Raw genomic sequence first — 20,747 nt, forward strand, 5'->3', positions numbered from 1 at the left:
TTGTATGCCAGATATATGCTATAGTCAACCGATCTGAACAATTTCTTCTGAGATTACATTTTTGCCTTAAAAAACACCTGTACTAACTTTTGTGAAAATACATTGTCAAATGTGAAAGCTTTTCATACAAGAACTTGATCGATCTGATCGTTCAGATTGTATGGCAGATATATGCTGTAAGTTATAGTGGTTCGATATCGGCAGTTCCGTCAAATGAGTATGTGAAATCTGTATATTTATCTAATTGTACAAATATCATTGAACAAGTTTACTTGTCAGCAAAGCCGAAAAACTATTAAACATAAATATCTATTTTAAAATGTATGGAACATACGATTAGAAGGTTTACAACCAACTTGCGTATATGTTTTTATAACTCCTTAGCTTGAATTTAAATACATCGGATCATATTAATTTATCCCAAAATGTGGTTGGCATATTTAGATATTGTTTTGCAAACTCTAGTCCTTTTTTTCATAATCGAATGGAAAACATAGGTCGTTTTTTTGCGACATAGTTTTAGTATAGTACTGATGGAAGCATCCAAACCAAAACTTTTGATCAACTCCCGCGAAAAAATTTCATGGTTTTCAGGAGCTTTTCTTCGTACAAGTCGCTCAGCGTGTATAGAAATTTTGGACTTTGGAACTTTACCGTATTGAATCTTGCATGTCTTCCTTCTCTTGAAGTATTCAAAAATCTTCCTTGCCTCTCTGATCGAAATATTTTTCATATATCTTTTGATACGTTTCACCCCTCTTTCCATCTTCTGTAATTAAGATCCGATTCTCTTGAGTTTTTCGTATTTTTTACTAAAAACAGAACAAAAAATTTTTCACCATAACAGAAATTCCCTTATCAAAAACAAATTTATTAAATCTGTAGTAAAAATCAGTTTTACCTTGAAAGAAATGAACCAAAACTAAAATTATACTTTCATTTGACGCGTACTTAAAGGCTCACTAGCAAAGTCTAATGAGTCTAAATAATAAGTGCAAATATTACTCCAACTGTTTATTTACATAACGGTGCATCTACATAAAATGCTTTATGAATTTGTTCTTAAGCGAAAATGTAGAAAGTAAATTAATGATCTGAGGTTGCCAGTAAATATTATATTTATAATTTCATTTGATGCCTAGTGTAAACAGACATATGGATTTATATGCAATGTGGATCCAATAAAAATAAAAATGAATGAGGACACAAGTCATAAATTTACAGATGAGATAACATTAAATACACACACACACTTCTTCTTCTTTGTTGGCGTAGCCGAGTTAAGACAGAACAGCGCGCCAGTCGTTTCTTCTTTTCGCTACGTGGCGCCAATTGGATATTCCAAGCGAAGCCAGGTTCTTCTTAACTTGGTCCTTCCAACGGAGTGGAGGTCTTCCTCTTCCTCTGCTTCCCCCGGCGGGTACTGCATCGAGTACTTTCAGAGCTGGAGTGTTTTCGTCCATTCGGACATGACCTAGCCAGCGTAGCCGCTGTCTTTTAATTCGCTATGTCAACGTCGTCGTATATCTCATACAGCTCCTCGTTCCATCGAATGCCATATTCGCCGTGGCCAACGCGCAAAGAACCATAAATCTTTCGCAGAACCTTTCTCTCGAAAACCCGCAACGTCGACTTATCAGTTGTTTTCATCGTCCAAGCCTCTGCACCATATGGCAGGACGGGAATTATAAGTGACTTGTAGAGTTTGGTTTTTGTTCGCCGAGAGAGGACTTTACTTCTCAATTGCCTACTCAGTCCGAAATAGCACCTGTTGACAAGAGTTATCCTGCGTTGGATTTCCAGGCTGACATTGTTGTTGGTGTTTATGCTGGTTCCTAAGTAGACGAAATTATCTACAACTTCAAAGTAATGACTGTCAGCAGTGACGTGAGAGCCAATTCTCGAGTGCGACGACTGTTTGTTTGATGACAGGAGATATTTCGTCTTGCCCTCGTTCACTGCCAGACCCATTTGTTTTGCTTCCTTGTCCAGTCTGGAGAAAGCAGAACTAACGGCGCGGGTTTTGAGGCTGATGATACTCGTATCATATCATCAATTGATTATACAAATCAAACACTAATAAAGCACTTTTTGCCATTTTTCCGCTAGAGACATTATTCCATCAGTGTAAATCGAAATTTCGAAATTTCCAGAACGGAAGCGGGCGAACAATATTTTGTGCTACACACACAACTTAATAATTAAACTTCAAGAAAATAATTAAACTTTACAGCTTTCATTGGTAACTTGCATGGCATTCTTTTCTTTTTTATACAAAAATTTCAGAATATAGCAAATTTATTCATTATTTTCACTCATTTTTGAACAGATGTAACTTTTTTTCAACTATAGCTACAATAAAAATATATACATATTTAAAAGATGCACACATACAGTTACAAACGACAAAACATTTTACAAATTTAATATCTGCTATTTTATGACTCTTAACTTTCGTGGAACTTCCTACCATTGCTTTTGTTTCTTTTTTACGTACGCATCTTGATACATCCACTTATAAAGTACTTATATGTCGAAATCTAATGAACGTAACATATACACACTATCAAAAATATGTATGTACATAAATCATATATTATATCTTATAAAATTTTATAATATTACATATTTACTACATTCACACTTGCTGTGACTTGTTATTGCTGCGTACCTACCCATGTACGTACCTGTATTAGCGAGAAACTCGGGTTAGTGAGAACCGAGAATAAAATTGTGGTCCCTTGAACTCTCGCTTATCTTTGACTGTACTTATTTTATGAACAGCAAACAGGGAAGAAAATTCTACTGATTACAGGTGTGCTCGTGGTCGGAGGTCGAAGGTCCTCGAACGAACAACGCCACCTTTCGAAAAATAAACACATAGTGTTTTTTTGTTTTGAATTACTCAACTACAATTCAAAAATTTAACATTCGGATAGTGGTGTCTTTTATTTTGTGATCTAGGAACCATATTTACCATTTTTATACTCTTGCAACAAAGTTGCTAAGGAGAGAGAGAGGAGAGTTCACATAACGGTTGTTTGTAAGTCCTAAAACTAAAAGAGTCCGATATAGGGTTATATATACCAAAGTGATCAGGGTGACGAGTAGAGTTGAAATCCGGATGTCAGTCTGCCCGTCCGTCCGTCTGTGCGTCCGTCCGTGCAAGCTGTAACTTGAGTAAAAATTGAGATATCATGATGAAACTTGGTACACGTATTTCTTTGCTCCATAAGGTTAAGTTTGAAGATGGGCAAAATCGGCCCACTGCCACGCCCACAAAATGGCGAAATCCGAAAACCTATAAAGTGTCATAACTAAGCCACAAATAAAGATATTAAAGTGAAATTTGGCACAAAGGATCGCATTAGGGAGGGGCATATTTGGACGTAATTTTTTTGGAAAAGTGGGCGTGGCCCCGCCCCCTAATAAGTTTTTTGTACATATCTCGGAAACTACTATAGATATGTCAACCAAACTCTATAGAGTCGTTTCCTTCAGGCATTTCCATATACAGTTCAAAAATGGATTAACCGACTAAAAAAAAACGTCAGAAACACTAAATTTTACGGAAGAAATGGCAGAAGCAAGCTGCACCCAGGCTTTTTTTAAAAATTGAAAATAGGCGTGGCGTCGCCCACTTATGGACCAAAAACCATATCTCAGAAACTACTCGACGGATTTCAATGAAATTCGGTATGTAATATTTTCTTAACACCCTGATGACATGTACGAAATATGGGTGACATCGGTTCACAACCACGCCTTCTTCCAATATAACGATATTTTGAGTTTCATCTGATGCCCTCTCTGTATAATATATAAGTACATTAGGAAATGAAAATACAATTCAATACTCAAAGTACACAAATTGATCTAACCTAATTAATTTTACAGCAAAATAAAAAAAATATGTAAATGACGGATAATGAAATCTCGATTATCACTTTATCATGCGAGAGTATAAAATGTTCGGTGACACACGAACTTAGCCCTTCCTTACTTGTTTTTATTAAATTTTGTAACTTATTTTAAAATTTCCGTATTTTGAATTGTCGGCATCTTGTTGGAATTTCGAGATTTTGATTTAAAAACAAAATATTTCCACACATACATACATGTACGTGAGACCCTTCTTCTTTACTGGCGTAGAAACTGCTTACGCGGTTATAGCCGAGTTAACAACAGCGCGCCAGTCGTTTCTTCTTTTCACAAGGTAGCGCCAATTGAAGATTTCAAGCGGAGACAAGTCCTTCTACACTTGGTCTTTCCAATGGAGTGGAGGTCTTCTTTTTCCTCTGCTTCCCCCGGCGGGTACTGCGTCAAACTTTCAGAGCTGGAGTATTTTCTTCCATTCGGACGACATGATCCAGCCAGCGTAGCCGCAGTTTTGATTCGCTATGTCAATGTCGTCGTATATCTCATACAGCTCATCGTTCCATCGAATGTGCTATTCGCCCATCTTTATTGGAATACACTTAAAATACCGAAGTTTGAAATGCCGGCAAGTCCAAATACCCACAAAATTTAAAAAAAATGCAGCTAAATCAAAATACCGACAAATCAAAAAACCAACAAATCAGAATAACGAAAAATCAAAAGGCCGACATGTGAAAAATATTTTATCGGGGTGTAAACGTAATGCCTACAATCAAAATCTCGAAATTTAGAATTCCGACAACCAAAACAGCGACAAATCATAAAATGGCAAAAAGTAGACGACAAAAATGGTACATAATTGTTTATTAATTTATTTGTATAAAAAAAAACTAAGTTGAAGTTTGTCTAGAAATACGAAAAGACTTTTTCGAATACCCAATATTGTGACCTCCTTTGAAAATCTCACTTAGTGATTGCCAATGACATATTTGATTTGACACGAAATTTTGGCTTCTATGTTATTGTATTTTATTTAAAAATATTTTACTAAAGCCATTTTGATTATTTTTTAGCTTAACTATTTTTTTTTTGTGTATTCGCTCAACTATTTCATACTGAATTTTTAAAATTTTTTTCATTTGATGTCATTTACTGGGGTGGAGTCATATGTAGACGTTCACGCAAGTGAGTAAAGTTTTCTGATCGCCATTCACTTGGGAGTGTACAGAAACGATTCTTTTACATAAGGCTCAAGCAGCTCACAACTTCCGGTCCTAGACCAAGTATCCTCTGGGTAGCCTAAGAACATCCGTTTAAAGGCTAGCTGAAGTGAGAAGGCGAAACATCCCCTCCAAAGGCTTGTGCGCTGAGTTTGGGACCCGGACGTAAAAAAACGGCTCCAATAAAAAAGTTTAAATAGCCTCGGATGAGAGACTGACGTGAGAGATGACGACCACGGCAAACGAATTAAGGATTATGATTTGAGGGCATGCACCTGGAATGTCCGGTCCGGAAGGTGGCGCTGCCTAGCTGGTTGATGTCCGCGTTAGGGTGATGGCTGAGATCTCCGCCAGCCAAGAAATGCGGTGGACGGGATAAGGACTGAGGCGAGAAGGTTCTTGAGGCATTTACTACAGTGGCCATATAAAGGAGCGCAAATTCGGTGTGGGATTCGTCGTGGGAGAGAGACTCCATCGCCGAGTACTGTCATTCACTCAGGTAGATGAACGTCTAGCCACAATCCTCATCAAAGCGGCCACGCCCCGACGGAAGAGAAGGACGATGTCACCAGAGATGTCTTCTATGAGCGCTTGGAGCGCACTTATGAGAGCTCCTTCCGCCACGATGTCAAAATCGTTCTTGGCGACTTAAACGCCAGGGTGGGCAAAGAAGGTATGTTTGGCACAACAGTCGGTAAATTCAGCCTCCACGAGGAAATATTACCAAATGGGTTAAGCTTGATCGACTTCGCCCTGGCCCGAAATATTGTTATATGCCGTACTAGATTCCAGCATAGAAATTTTCACCAAGCTACCTGGCAGTCTCCGGATCGAAACACCATCAACCAGATCGATCATGTTGTGATAGAGGAAGTCACGTCTCCAGTGCCAGAAGGCATTTCAAGCTCCTTACGTACAGGTGCTACCGAAACCATAAGAGAGGCCGAAATGCGTGAGTATGAAGAGCTTGACAAGCTGGCCGACAGCGGTAATGCTCTAAACTTACACGAAAAGATTCGGCGGCTAACAGAAGGTTTCAAGACCGGAGCATACTCTTGTTGAACTCCCAAAAGTGATCTAGCGACTCATGTAAAGAACATACTAAAATTATGGAGAGAAAACTTCTCCATTTGCTGAATGGCAGTGAAAATATAACGCCAGGATAAGGCGAACACGATGGAGCAGACGTTCTATTGCCCGACCATAAAGAAGTTCGAATAGCACGTACTACGTCTTCGTCGATTTGAAAGCTGCTATTGACAGCACGAAAAGGAGCTTCCTTTATGCCGCGATGTCTGAATTGGTATCCCCCCAAAACTAATGCGGTTGTGTAAACTGACTTTTCAACCTACTTCTGGAGAAAAGAATTCGAGCTGTAGAACTAAACACGATTCGTTAGTTGACTGTCGACGCGGATAGACGTGCGTGCGCATCGTTGCGATATTTTCTTAGTGTGTTTTCGGTGATTTTTCGATTCCCTTTTGTGCGGTCGTTTGTTTACGCATTTTTGCAGGCACCGTTATTGCCTGGCGCGTGTGTTTAGCTTGCGGTGAAATTGTTTGTGCGATCGCGAGTAGTGAGGGTTTTTTTTTTTTTTTTTTTTTCGAAGGGGGAATCTTTCATATAAAGAGTAGTGAGGGTCGGTGACCGCGAGTGTTTTCGTGCGGTTACACAATTTTGTGCAATTTTTGTGTACCAACTCGTGAATATAGCGGTAAGTAATTTAATTATTACTATTGTATATACGGACAAAGTGGTCATCCACGTTGTTGTTATTGGCGGAAGCTTCGCACGGTTCCAGTGTAGCTCCGTGTTGTTGGCACGCTTACTGACTGGACTGCCTGCCAGTAGTTCTGTGCTGAGCATCTGGCGTTTAGTCGGCTCTGTGTCAGAGGAGTCTGGACAGGATTGCCCAAAGGGTGCAATCGTCTGTCCAGCGTTGGAGACTGCGACTCCTGTGTGGACCAACGGTCGTAAGAGCGCTACCGTTTAGCCCACGGTGCGATTCGGTTCAACGCTACATCGGTCGACTCCGGACCGTTACGGGGACATTGTCCGTCCGGCGGCCAATTGAGTGGCCTTAATCCGACCACTGGTTGGGGTTGTGGGCTGTGCCACTGCGATCACGCGATAATCGACCGCTTGGGTGGTCGCTATTACTGAGCGGGCCTGCGCGCGAGTCGCATTTTTCAGCGCGTTCAGACGCGGGTACCTGGAGGGCATCTGCTCTAGAATCTTTCTGTCTGAGAGCTTACTGCGCTAGTGGTACGCCAGCGGATCAGTTCGACTGAAGGGTGAGTCGGGAAGCGAGATGCCTCCTGGACGGAAGAGGAGGACGAAGGCCCTCGCTGGAAGCGGAGAATCCGCCGCTTCGACAGTCGTGGATGACTCCACGTCGGGCGGTGAGGGTGAAGCTACGGGAGCGACGGAAGTAAGGTCTCCACCGCGGAGCAAGGCGCGTTTGGGGTCGCCGCGTAAAGAGGGCGGAAGTGAGGGAGGGAGCGGTAGTTGTGGCGGGAGTGCCGATGTGGCCTCCGCTGAGAAGGCGGTTACGCGAGCTGGGTCGCCGCGTAACGTAGGGGGAAACGAGGGAGGGAACGGGTGTTGTGGTGGGAGTGCCATTGTGGCCACCACCGAGAAAGCGGATGCGCGGATTGGGTCGTCGCGTAACGAGGGAGATAGCGGTAGTGGGAGCGTGGCCCATCCGTCTAGTACGGTGGGCAAAGGAGTGGGCGTCGCGAAGGTGGGCGCTGCGAAAGCTGTCACTCGTGTCGCGAGTGGCAATAAAGAGGGAACGCGGGCTCTTCCAAGGGAAGCTGTTGTTGTTGGAGGTGGGGCAGTCAGCCATGTGGTGGCTGCAAAACGAATTACTGGAGAGCTCAATGAGCTGGTCTTTGAGGCCAAGAGCTTTGATAGGGGGACCGCGAAGGGGCTGTTGGAGCTTGCCTCAAAGTACGAGGCGCTCCTGATGACGGTTATTACCGAAAATGCCCATCTTCGCGGTCAGGTAGATGCCCTTAGGGGGAGTTGTGGGAGGCCCTCCTCTTTGGCGCCGAGCAGGTCAATGCCGGCTCTGTCGGCACCGATGCCTGCGCCACCAGCACCTGTGCTGGAGGCAATCGCACCGGTTACGCCGAAGCCTGTGGAAACCTGGTCGGTCGTGGTCAGGAGTAAGGGGCCCGCAACTTCCTCTAAGGAAGTTATTAATAAAGTAGTGAAGGAGGTGGGTCCCTCACTTGGAGTGAGGATCCACGAGGTCAGGCCTATCAAGGGTGGCGGGGCGATTATTCGCACTCCCTCTGTCTTAGAGAGAGAGAGAGAGTGGCGAATAACAAAAAATTCGGGGAGGTGGGGTTGAACGTCTCTGTCAACCGGAAGTTGGGTCGTCGGGTGGTGGTCCAGGGGGTCCATACGGAGATCCCCCATGAAGAATTCATGGAGAAACTACTTCGGCTGAACCTCCAGGACTTCAGCCCGGCGTCCCAGAGGTCGGACGTGAGAATGGTCAGTCGCCCCTGGAAGGTGACCGCTGACGGTAGCACCAATGTCGTCCTGGAGGGTACGGAAAAATTGATGTCCGCCCTCTTGGTTAATGCACCCCATTGTCGCAACTGTGAGTTTAAGGGTAGGCCAGCTGTTCATCTAATGATGTCAGCTGTCTGCCCTATATATTTTAGCATTGTTGAGCGCGCCCTCGCCAGACACTGACGGGTGGGATTTTCCAGCTCAACTGTCAGGGCTCTTATGCCGTAATGTGTGAGTTGGGGGGTTGCATGGTTGAGGGTGGGAGCAGTATTGCTCTACTCCAGGAGCCCTACGCCACCAATGGTGTGGTTCGGGGTCTTCCTGGGGGTTTTAAGGTCTTCACTGACCTTAGAGCTAACGCTGCAATAGTTGTGAATAATCCACGCTACGATTGCGTAGTTGTGGATTCTTCACAACTGGGTAAATGTTTAGCAATAGAAGGGGAGTTCGGTAGGATGATTGTCGCTAGTATTTACTGTAAATATAGCGAGCCCCTAGAGCCCTACCTGGGCTACATGGATAAGCTACTACTACTTGCGAGTAGTAGCCCATTTATCCTAGGGTTGGATGCGAATGCCTCGTCCTCGATGTGGTTTAGTAAAGTATCCCGGCATTTGTCTGGATACCAAAGCCACAGTCGAGGCGAGGCATTAAGCGAATGGGTGGTGGCTAAAAGCCTCCACATTTTGAATGAGCCGAACGAATGGTATACGTTTGATGGGCCTGGGGGTGTGAGCTACATCACCGTGACGCTTATGAATGAGGCAGCAAGTAGGGCTTTTAGTGTTAGGTGGGAGGTTAGGGGGGGTGGGGATTGAGTGATCATAATTTGATTCAAATTATGGTTACTTCTCGATCCCCTCCCCCGCCTTATGAGAGTCCATTGCGGCGATGGCGTACCACTGGTACTGACTGGAACCAATATGGACTCTCGGTTAGGGAAGCGGTATTTAGCATACCGCTTAGTGAATTTGTTGAGTTGGGGGTTGACGAGCAAGTTGCTCGTCTATATGAGGTAGTGTGTGGGGTGAATGATAGGGTTTTTGGTAGGTAGGAGTGCTCCAGAGTTAGTAAGATTAAATGATGGACGCATGAGTTAACCCTGAAGAGGAGGACTGTCAGGCGATTGAGGCGAAAGGTTCAACGCGCTCGACGGTCCAATTCTGATAGGCTGTCCCAGCTTAGGTATGAATTTAGTTGTGCGGATAGGGAATATATAGAGATGTTGGTGAAAATCAAAGAAGAGGAGTGGAGCAGCTTTGTTAGGGAAAATAGGAACGACCCCTGGGGTCAGGTCTATAGGATCTGCCGGGGTCGTAGGAGGGAGGATGTCACCTCTCTTTGCGTCGGTGACACCTTGTTATCGTCGTGGAGAGAGTGTGCGGGGGTTCTGTTAGGTGCGTTCTTTCCTAGGTCGGAGGTGCAGGTGCCTCAAGCACAAGAGGTGCCTGTCCCTCCATTAGATGATGGGGAGTTGAGGTACGCCTTTGGCCTGGTTAGGTCTAAACGGTCCCCAGGTTTTGATGGTTTGAACGGAGAGATGTGTAAAAGCTTATGGAAGTTCATTCCGGAATACCTGGAGGCCATTTATGATAAGTGCGTCTGGGAGGGATACTTTCCACGCGAGTGGAAAAGTGCTAGGGTTGTTCCTTTCCTGAAGTCCCCTGATAAGGTCAGGAGCGATCCTCGATCTTATCGGGGCATCAATCCCCTTCCAGTACTTGGAAAAGTGCTGGAAAGAGTCATGGTGGAACGGCTTCAGGAGCTAACGCGGGGTATGTGGTCGGATAGGCAGTTTGGGTTCAGGAAAGGACGCAGTATAGAGGATGCGTGGTTCTACGTACAGAATGTCGTTAGGGAGAATGTCAACAAGTATGTCCTTGGCATATTTGTTGACTTCAAGGGGGCGTTTGACTATCTAAGCTGGGATCGAGTGGTGCAACGGCTGGAGGAGCTTGGCTGTCCGGAAATTACTCTTTGGCGGAGTTATTTTTCGGACAGAAAGGCCTTTCTTGTCGGCATGAATGGATGTGTGGAGATTGGAGTGGTTCGTGGCTGCCCGCAGGGTTCCATCTGTGGTCCATATATTTGGAACCTTATGATGGGCACTCTGCTTGGGCAGCTCGAGCCACTCTGTAAGTGTTGTGCATATGCGGACGACCTTCTTCTTATGGTTGAAGGTCGCTCGAGGTCTGAATTAGAGCGGGCGGGAGGAGATCTCTTAGAGATTGTTAATTCTTGGGGTTTAGGTGTGGGGGTGGACATATCGAGGGAAAAAACGGTGACAATGCTGCTTAAAGGCAGATTGTCACCGGTTCGTCCACCGATTGTCCGTGTGAATGGGGTCAGCATCAGGTATGTGACGCGAGTCAAATATCTGGGACTGACCATGAGTGAAAGGATGTGTTTTACTCCACACTTGGCGAATGTGAAGGAGCGACTGTAGGCAACGGTTGGCAAAATACGACGGATTTTGAGGAGTGATTGGGGTCTCGGACGTCGTGCTGTCCGCACCATATATCGTGGCTTGTTTGTGGCCTGTGCCACTTATGGAGCCCCTGTATGGTGGGAGACAGCCACGACTGTCTGGGGGTCTCAAAAACTCCTCCCAATCCAGCGTTGCATGATGCTTGCTTGTTTGCCTGTATGTCGCACTGTCTCAACGGATGCGATGCAGGTCTTGTTAGGTGCACCCCCTCTTGACCTGATTGTCATACAGCGTGCTGTTGCATTCAGGTTAAGAAGGGGCTTGAGTGTGTCATTGCTGCGGAATGACTGGATTTCTGACGATGATGTGGAGAGAGAGGGATATCTAGGGAGCAAGAGGCTCCTAGATGATAGGGTTAGGTGTAGGTGGCAAGAACGTTGGGACAATAGTCCTAACGGCCGAGTGACGTACGAGTACATTCGGGACGTGGGGTTCGTTCGATAACCCAGACTTCAGATTTTGTCTGAGTCTGGGTTTCTTGCTTACGGGGCATGGACCTCTGAATGCATTTTTGCATCAGAGGCACCTATCGGATACGTCGGGGTGTTTTTGTGGGGCAGTTTTAGAAAACTCGTCGCATTTATTTGCGGAGTGCCCGTTGTACTCGGACATTAGGGATCTGGGTGGTATGGGGATTAGCTGGACTGATGGGCGATTAGATGTTAGTGGTGTGATCTCCACTAGTCGGAATACCGAACAGTTAGGGTCGTTTGCGCGTGAATTATTTAAGCGGCGAAGGCGGTTAGCTGGGAATTAGGGTTAGTTTCTGTATGATTGGTGTGTGTAAGTGATGTGTGTATGGGGTCCAACCCCTGGCCACCAGTCCAGAGCCGTATGGAAGCTCAACTGGTAGTAGTTTCGGCTACGAGGTCCGACCGGAGACTTAATTCTGGTACCACGGGGAGCAGGAGCCCTTGGAGTTCGCTCCAACCTGCTCGTGCGGACTGGCCCCTCGTGGAGTATCGTGGTGGTTGTGGTTAAAACCCAAATCGCGGGAAGAACTGACTTTATCAGTTGAATGTGGAGTTGCATTGCAACCGGGTGCCGGACCCAAAGCACGGCAGAGCTTTTAGATGGGCCTCGAACCCTACCAAGGTGGTTAGTGTGTCCATTCCACACTGCCAATTGGTACTGAAAATGCTTTGCATTCTCAGGGCGCTGATCAACGCATTGATTTGATCCGCTGTGCTTTTGAGCGCCGTGGAGTAAGGCTGTCGTCAGCAGGTGCCCACGTAAAACACACCGGACGTTGTAGAACTAAACAGAGAAGGTACCATCTTCTATAAGATTGTACAGCTACTGGCATATGCCGATGATATTGATATCATCGGCTTCAACACCCGCGCCGTTAGTTGTAGTGGTGAACGAGGGCAAGCCGAATATCTCCTAACATCAAACAAACAGTCGTCTCACTCGCGACTAGGTCCCACGTCACTGTTGACAGTAATAACTTTGAAGTCGTAGATAGTTTCGTCTATCTTTGAACCAGCATCAACACAAAAAACAACGTCAGACTCGAAATCCAACGCAGAATATCTCCTGCCAACAGTTGCTACTTCGGACTAAGAAGGCAATTGAGATTCTATAAGTCACTCGTTATCCCCGTCTTGTTATATGGTGCAGAGGCATGGACGATGACAACATCTGATGAGTCAACGTTACGAGTTTTCGAGAAAAAGGTTCTGGGAAATATTTTTAGTCCTTTGCGCGTTGTAGTTATAGGGACGTGAATATAGTATTCATGGAAAGAAGAGGATTCTTCAAGTCTAAAACAATCAATCGGAAAATCTCGAATACATTCTTAGCTGAAGTGAATGTTTTTTCAAAGTCAGTACAGCTCGTGAGTAAGTCGTATACATAAAATAAAAAAAAAATGGCAATGCGTGCCAAATCGGCTTGATTATGGTCGCTTACCACTCTATAATTATCGACATCACCTTCCAGCAATATTCGCACTGCATTGTATGGGCTACTTGACATGCCATACATTTCGTAATAGTACGATAGAGTTTCCTTAAGGCACTACCATAAGAGTCGTCAGGAGATTGTGCGTTAACTTGCAGTAGTAAGCGCATCAGTAACGCCCTTCTAATGTTTGTGATTGAGTTGTTGAGAGTGTTCACTCACATTCATCATCAGTAATCTCGTCGACATCATACCCTTCGTCGAGCTTCCAAAAGCTGCTTACAATATCCTCTATCTCTAAGTGATATATGAGCGCAAGCCTGAATTATTATTGAAGATGTTAATGTGGGCTCAAAAATGTCCCAACCTAATCTCGTAAGTTGTGCATTAGGACCTGCCTTGATTGTGTCTCTCTTCAAAATGAGACCACAGACGTCAGCTCTGAGTAGAAGGTCAAAGAAGGAAATTTTAAGGGGTTATATACACTTGTTTGGGTAGAAAAAATCGACATTTTCTATAGCATTTTCTTAAAGTATATACATACTTTAAAGATTATTTCTTCCAACTTTCATAGAGATCTGAGCACTAGAACCAAAGTTACAGCTGTCAACAGCGCGCTTCTCCCATGTGCCACCGAGTACGTGCCGACCGCTCATACCGTTGCGGTGGTCAAGGTTCCTCAAGAACCATGGGCTACTTGAAAAGTACAATATCTCATACTTGAACGAAGGATTTTTTATTTGTAACCAGAGTTTTTTTTTGGAATGAAAAAAGTGAATTTTTAGACCCACAAAAATCGATATTTTCAGTAAAATCATCACCACTATAAAATGTAAAAATGTTGATGTCGCCAAATCCTTCGTTCAAGTAGGGCGTTATGATATAAACTAAAAAAAATGTTATTTTATTTGATTGCAGCAACCTACTTATCATGCTCACCGCAAAGCGCGAAAGAAAAAAGTGTAACATCTGTAGTCCCAGCAAATGCACACATTTTTTACTGAAAAATTAAATTTAACAACTTCAAACATATATAAACGTATCAACAGTATCAAAATCTTAAAAAAACCAAATTTTTTCAGATGATAAGTGTATATAACCCCTTAAAACCAGGATATGCAGGCTTCTCGCATTTGAACTGGCAAATTCATAACAGCTAACGAACGCAGAGAAACTAATATCCACAATATTCAGCAATGATTGCGATGACTCCTCTGATGTCACAGAAAGGTTTAGGAAACATCATAATCGTCAGCCAACTCTTACATACTGTTTCTTGAAAGCTGCCCAAACTTCCTCGCAGCCTTCAGAATAAACACCACAAACTTACGACACGGATGAGCAGGGAACAGATTGTCGCAGCTTTAAGAGTTTGTACGCGTTGGGCAATCCCCAGCTGCAAGGTCTCGATCGCGTCCTTAAATGCCAGCCGGCTCCAATTTTAACTCGACCGACGAGCCTATACTGCCCTCCCTAGGAGCGTGCGAATCGTCACTTTAAACGGACACACAAACATAAGTCGTTTTACATTTCTTCGGTGGTGTTCCACCATGCTGAATGTACTTCCAACTCCTCCTCTTTTACAAGAAAAGTTGCTTAGCCGTAGATACATCCAATTCACCTGTGCATGCCTTGTGCACCTGTTCAAACGTGCGAAAAATAGCAGATACATGAAACTGACAAACATAGATTTCTGCCATTTACGAACATGTAAAGCAGTGGCGTAGCTACCTAGGGGCTCAGGGGCCCTCGAATCCTTACCAGAAATCTCGATCGATCTGAACTTTTGGAAATTTTCCCCATTTTCAACACAAATATGTGTATAGTGTATAGAACAACTTCAATTATGCATCCCAAACTTTACAAAAATGCGGCCTTAAATTTGGGCGATGCGACTAAAGTTTAAGCAGAGACCAAAGCAAAGTTTCAATTTTATAGAAATGGTTTAGAATTATTCAAGTGCAAAGCCAATTAAACTGCAAGAAAATATGGTATTGACACACGTCTTCAAGAAAAATTTGCTGCTGATTACCGATTTCCAAAACGAAAAATAATATTTAAAATTGATATTTTCATGTACTAGACACTGTAATATCTCAAATACACGTTTTATTGGTATGAGTGCTATATGTCATATCTTCAATTTTTTACACCAACATTTTTATTTCATGTTGATGAAGCAGCTTTATTACAAAGGTGTGCCGAATTCCAAAAAATATATTCAGATATAATAGGCCTTTGTTTTTCACTTTAATTTATTAATATATACACCTAGTTTTACCTCAACTAACTCAAGCATGGAATGTTCACCAATTATGTAAGGAAATACTAAATGAAATTTATAACGGAAGTTTTTACACCAATGTTATTATTCTTTACAATTTCTGTCACTTCTGCAGCAGCTGTAAGGTCATTTACCAAATTAAAAATACTAAAAAAAAATTTAAGAAATATACGGACCAAATTCAACTCCGACATTTATCTTATTTTATTTAGTTTACGAGATATTCGACTTTAAAGTTCAAAAATTCCCAAAATTAGAACATATCACCAAGCTATTTCACTACATTTCACACACTTTATGCACATTTTTCACTTCAAATTTATTTAATTAATTCAAACTGTAAACATTTAAACAAATTCACAATTTACACTTTTTGCTGGTTTAATAAGTAAGAAATTTATATTTTAAAAATTACCTTTTACACTCGTAGTGAGCATCATTTATGTGCTAACAATTATGAGGAAATGGAGCGCTGCCATATGATAATAAGCAAATATGAGCAATTCGATGAAATTTCTCTTTTCGCTATAATTTCTCTTCCTTTATTTATCAATCTTAGTTCTAATAAAACAAGCGTCTTTAAATTATATTTAAACTATTAAATTAGTATAAAGAATCTTTCCATGCATATGGATATTTTCTTATTTAAATTTAATAAACAACTAAGAAATATAAAATAATAATATTACGTAATAAAATACTTAAATTTTTAAAGAAGTACTACGCAAAAGTACTTCAGTCATCCTGGGTATTGGCTCGACCAGGGTCATTTTTTATGAGCAATTCGATGAAATTTCTCTTTTTCGCTATAATTCCTTTTTCTTTATTTAGCAATCTTAGTTCTAATTAAAACAAGCGTCTATAAATTGTATTTCAAATTAAATTAGTATAAAGAATCTTTCCATGCATATGGATATTTTCTTATTTAAATTTAATAAGCAACTAAGAAATATTAAATAATAATATTACGTAATAAAATACTTAAATTTTTAAAAAAGTACTACGCAAAAGTACTTCAGTCATCCTGGGTATTGGCTCGACCAGGGTTATTTGTTATGAGCAATTCGATGAAATTTCTCTTTTTCGCTATAATTCCTCTTTATTTATTTAGCAATCTTAGTTCTAATAAAAACAAACGCCCATAAATTATATTTCAAATTAAAATGAGTATAAAGAATCTTTCCATGCATTTGGATATTTTCTTATTTAAATTTAATAAACAACTAAGTAATATTAAATGATAATATTACATAATAAAATACTTAGATTTTTAAAGCAGTACCAAGCGAAAGTAATTCAGTCACCCTGAGTATTGACTCGACCAGGATTGTTTTTTTAAAGCACGGCTGAAGGCCGCCAACGCATAAGAGAGTAACGTACGCGAAAGTACTTCAGTCACCTCGATATGGTACGAGTATAAGTTTTATAATATTATCATAGAGTTTTAGTTATTTGTGTATATTAAATATAAATAACATATTATACATGTATATATGTATAAGGAAAATTGTTCGCGACTCAATTGTAGCTTGAAAAATGTAGGAAAGTATCACGCGTTAATACAAACATACAAAGATGTGGCAACACTTGTTTTCCTCATAATTGTAAACAATCTAACCTTTTCAACGATGTGTGTGCTAAGTGATTTTTAAATTAATAAATATAGCTAAAATATGACAAAATAAAAATTTAATACTTGTATGAACTTATTTCAATGTTTAAAGTGTATATTTAAATATACATAGTGAAAAATGTGAAAAAATTTTGTGAAACATTTAGGAATTTCACATAGTCTCATAAAGTTATAAGTTATAACGATCCGAAAACATAGCGTTCAGAGTTGTGTTTGCGTAAACTTATATTAGTATCCAACAACAAATTTTTTAAACTTAATTTTTGAATTTTTAATAGAGAATATTTAAAAAATATAAGTGTTACCAAGATTATTTTTGGATATTCCTCCTCTGGAGATGCTTCCCTATCCGTACATACCCCATTTATACCGAAATTCGTGTTTTTACCCCACCGCCAAAGTAATCGGAATTATGCCTTAATACATTTGCGAAAACTAAAGGAAAAATTGTAAATATTGTTGTTATTTAGCCAGTTTGTAGGCCCGACCTTTATATAATAAATCCTTGAATCTTCTCTCTTTCGTTTTATTAGCCAAACCTACTCCAAGTATTAATTGTAATTTTAGTTTACGTTAAAAAATGTGGAAAAGGTCTAAAAACTGGTACCTTAATTGGTTCTTATTAATATAATTTATAGTTTTCTAGTTTAATTAGAATTTCGCACTCGAAGTGTAACCAACTAAAAAAGCCATAAATTCGGTTTGTAAAATTATTTTTATTTATTTTAAAGTAAAAAATGTGTGAAAATAATCATAAATTCAGGACCAATTCACTTTTGCTCGATATGACCACCTTTTGCCTTAACTATGGCCTTGAGATGGTTAAAAACCGAATCGCAAGCTACCCGAATGTGACTTGCGGGTATTTCGGCCCACTCACGGACAATGGCAGATGCTGAAGAATCTCGAGACTGGTGTATTTCTTACTTCGGACCTTGCTCTCCAAAATGGCCCAGAGAGAGTAATCCATTGGATACGCATCTGGTGAATTCGAGAGCCATTGTGTGGTCGTAAGGAAGTTCGGAACGTTGTTTTTCAGCCATTCTTGGTTCACTCGCGCTTTGTGAGACGGTGCTGAGTCTTGTTGAAACGTCCATGGTTTGCGACCGAAATGTTTGTTTGCCCACGGCTTCAAAGCAGCTTCCAGAACACTTTCCCGATAATATGTCGGATATTATTTGACGCCAGGCTCGATGAAAACAATTGGAGAGCGCCCATCTGCGGTAACAGCGGCGCAAACCGATGACTTAGATTATCATATGAACGATCGATCAAGTAAGCCCTATCGTTTTGAGAGTTTACGCATTACTCAATTGGAAAAATTTTTTCGTCAGAAAACACAATGTTCGGAATTTGACCGCTTTCGGCCAAGCGAAGCAACTGCTTCGCTCTCTAAAGTCTTATTTGTTGCTGCTTCGGTATGAGATCATGGGCCTTGAAAGGCTTGACCTTGAGCTCATTTTTCAATATGCGTCGGATGCTGCGGTCGGATATTTTCAGTTCTTTAGCCATTTGATTGGCACTTCGTCGTGGATTTCGCTCAAGTCGCTTCTTCACTTTCCGAACCACCTCACTTGACGTGTTGCAGTCTTTTGATGACCACCTCCATGGCGTTTTGGGATGCTACCAGTATCATTGTAACAAGTGATGGTGCGATAAACAAAAACCTTATTCACATTAAGGTGTTGGAGCTCACTTTTGGCAAAACGCTTTTGTACACATGTGAACAATACTCCGAACTGTCATTCAGCAAAATTTATAAACAGCTGATTCCAGTGCGACAGCTGTGCGAACGGTCTGAAATTGGTTACACTTCGTGTGCCGGACCCTGTAGAAAGACGGAAGCTCTATTGCCTGAACGCAGTGAAACTGCCTTTCCTTTCGGCAATGTAAAACACATATATATATATATAAATATATTGGAAGTGAAGGAGGGAGCAAAAACAATGATTAATTAATCCATTTGTATGTTATAGAAAAAGTCACAAAATTATTAGAAGCTATGTCATTATTTAAATCACTATTTTTTTAATTGAAATTCGAAAGCAGTCAAAATGACTTGCTTAGGCAATCTAGTGTTTAATAGACCTTACTTCATTATTTAGTTATAATTAATTCTATTCTCCTATGGTTTTTCTGTGCACATCTTTGCTCAAGTCATACAGTGATAGTAAATAATGGATAACAAAAAGGGAAGGTTCGTGCAAACAAATAACTGCTCAAATATTGCGACACAGGTCGTATCACACAGGTGATACTTTATTCATACTTCTACATTTTTGCGTATAATATGATACCTTACTATATTGCAGCAGTGATTGAGAGTCGAACATCCCCAATGTCGTGATCAAATAGCAATCACATACGATATAGGCTATGTTCGTAAATGCATCATGGCGCGCATCATGACGATTGCATAACAAACAGAGCGTTCAGAAATGCCAATATTGCAGCACTGCAATAATCAAGCGTTCAAAAAGACAACACTTCTATCAGCTGTCACTCATAATTTCTATCAAAATTTTTTTTACTGCATTTAACTACGATGTCTGACGAAAAGTAAGTGTAAAACTGTTTTAATTTAATTTTTGTATAGAAATTTAGTTAAATTATGTTAATAGTAATTGTATAAATTATTATTTTTAAATTTTTAGTGAAAATCTCAGTAATGCGGAGACACAGTTATTGCTGAGAGTACGGTTGAATATGGAGGACGACTTTAAATCGGGTAGAAGGAAAAAATATGTATTGTGGAAGAAAGTTGTGACCGAAGTTAAAAATGTAAATGAAAACAATAAAAATTAAAATGAAGTTCATCAGAAAAAGTAATAAAAAAATTATTCAAATAAAGGAAGGTGAGGTAAAGTAATTTTTTTATGATGAAAACAGAGTGGTAAAATAGTTTCTTCTATCGATTCCATTGATATCATCTGAATCAACACGGCGAATGGGGACATCTTGAATTCCTTCGATTTCATTGTTGGTTTCCATATCGGCATGTGTTATTGTATCGTTAATATGTTCAGAATAACCTCCCTTATTTATGATAAAATTGTGTAAGATAGCGCAAGCGAGTATTACATTAGATGTGGCTTTACTGCTCGAAGCTTCAATATAATTTAAAATTATTTGCTATTGGCTTCTTCCTCATCTGTACAGACAGCAAATCGTGTATGTCTGCAATAACGTCTCCTTCCAATCGCAATCCCATAATAGAAGTTATCAGGGACGCGGTCATTGGTGCCCCTCAGAAAATCCAAGTAATGTGGATCCCTGGCCATGCTGGTATTACAGGCAACCACTTTTCAGACCTCGCTGCGAAAAATGTAGCCAGGACTCCTGCCTTAACATACTACGTCTCATCCAAGCAAGACATTTTTAACCTTATTAAGCACAAAAGGCATCAAAAAAACGCAAGCGAATGGAAAACATTTAAACATCACTACGCGGTCATAAACCCAGCCAGAAATCGTATAATCTACTCGTCAACAGTTCCAACTAGCGCAAAGAAGACATATACTTGATTAAGGATTGGACACACTATCATAACACACGCCCACTTACTATCGGGTAAAAGCCCATCCATTTGCCCCCTTTGCGATGACACCGCTTCTATCAAACACTTACTCACACTCTGTCCGATGCTTCACCCAACAGCCCACAACTCTGGCAACATTGATCTCATAAAACTACTAAGTGAACCTTCAGAAAAAAAGGTGATGATTGTATATAGATTCTTAAAAACCAACGATTTGTTAAAATATATTTAAGCAACTTACATCTTTACTAACCCTTAGCAATTAGAATTTTTCA

General features: G+C 41.1%; 1 protein-coding gene across 5 annotated transcripts in view; it reads right to left on the reverse strand.

Moving 5' to 3' along the window:
* Positions 1-20,747, reverse strand: part of LOC126764544 (protein PALS2) — a 161,994-nt gene that overhangs the window by 6,998 nt on the left and 134,249 nt on the right. The gene's annotated exons all lie outside the window — the stretch shown is intronic.

Source organism: Bactrocera neohumeralis, unplaced genomic scaffold, assembly GCF_024586455.1.
Source record: "Bactrocera neohumeralis isolate Rockhampton unplaced genomic scaffold, APGP_CSIRO_Bneo_wtdbg2-racon-allhic-juicebox.fasta_v2 cluster09, whole genome shotgun sequence".
Lineage (NCBI taxonomy): Eukaryota > Metazoa > Arthropoda > Insecta > Diptera > Tephritidae > Bactrocera > Bactrocera neohumeralis.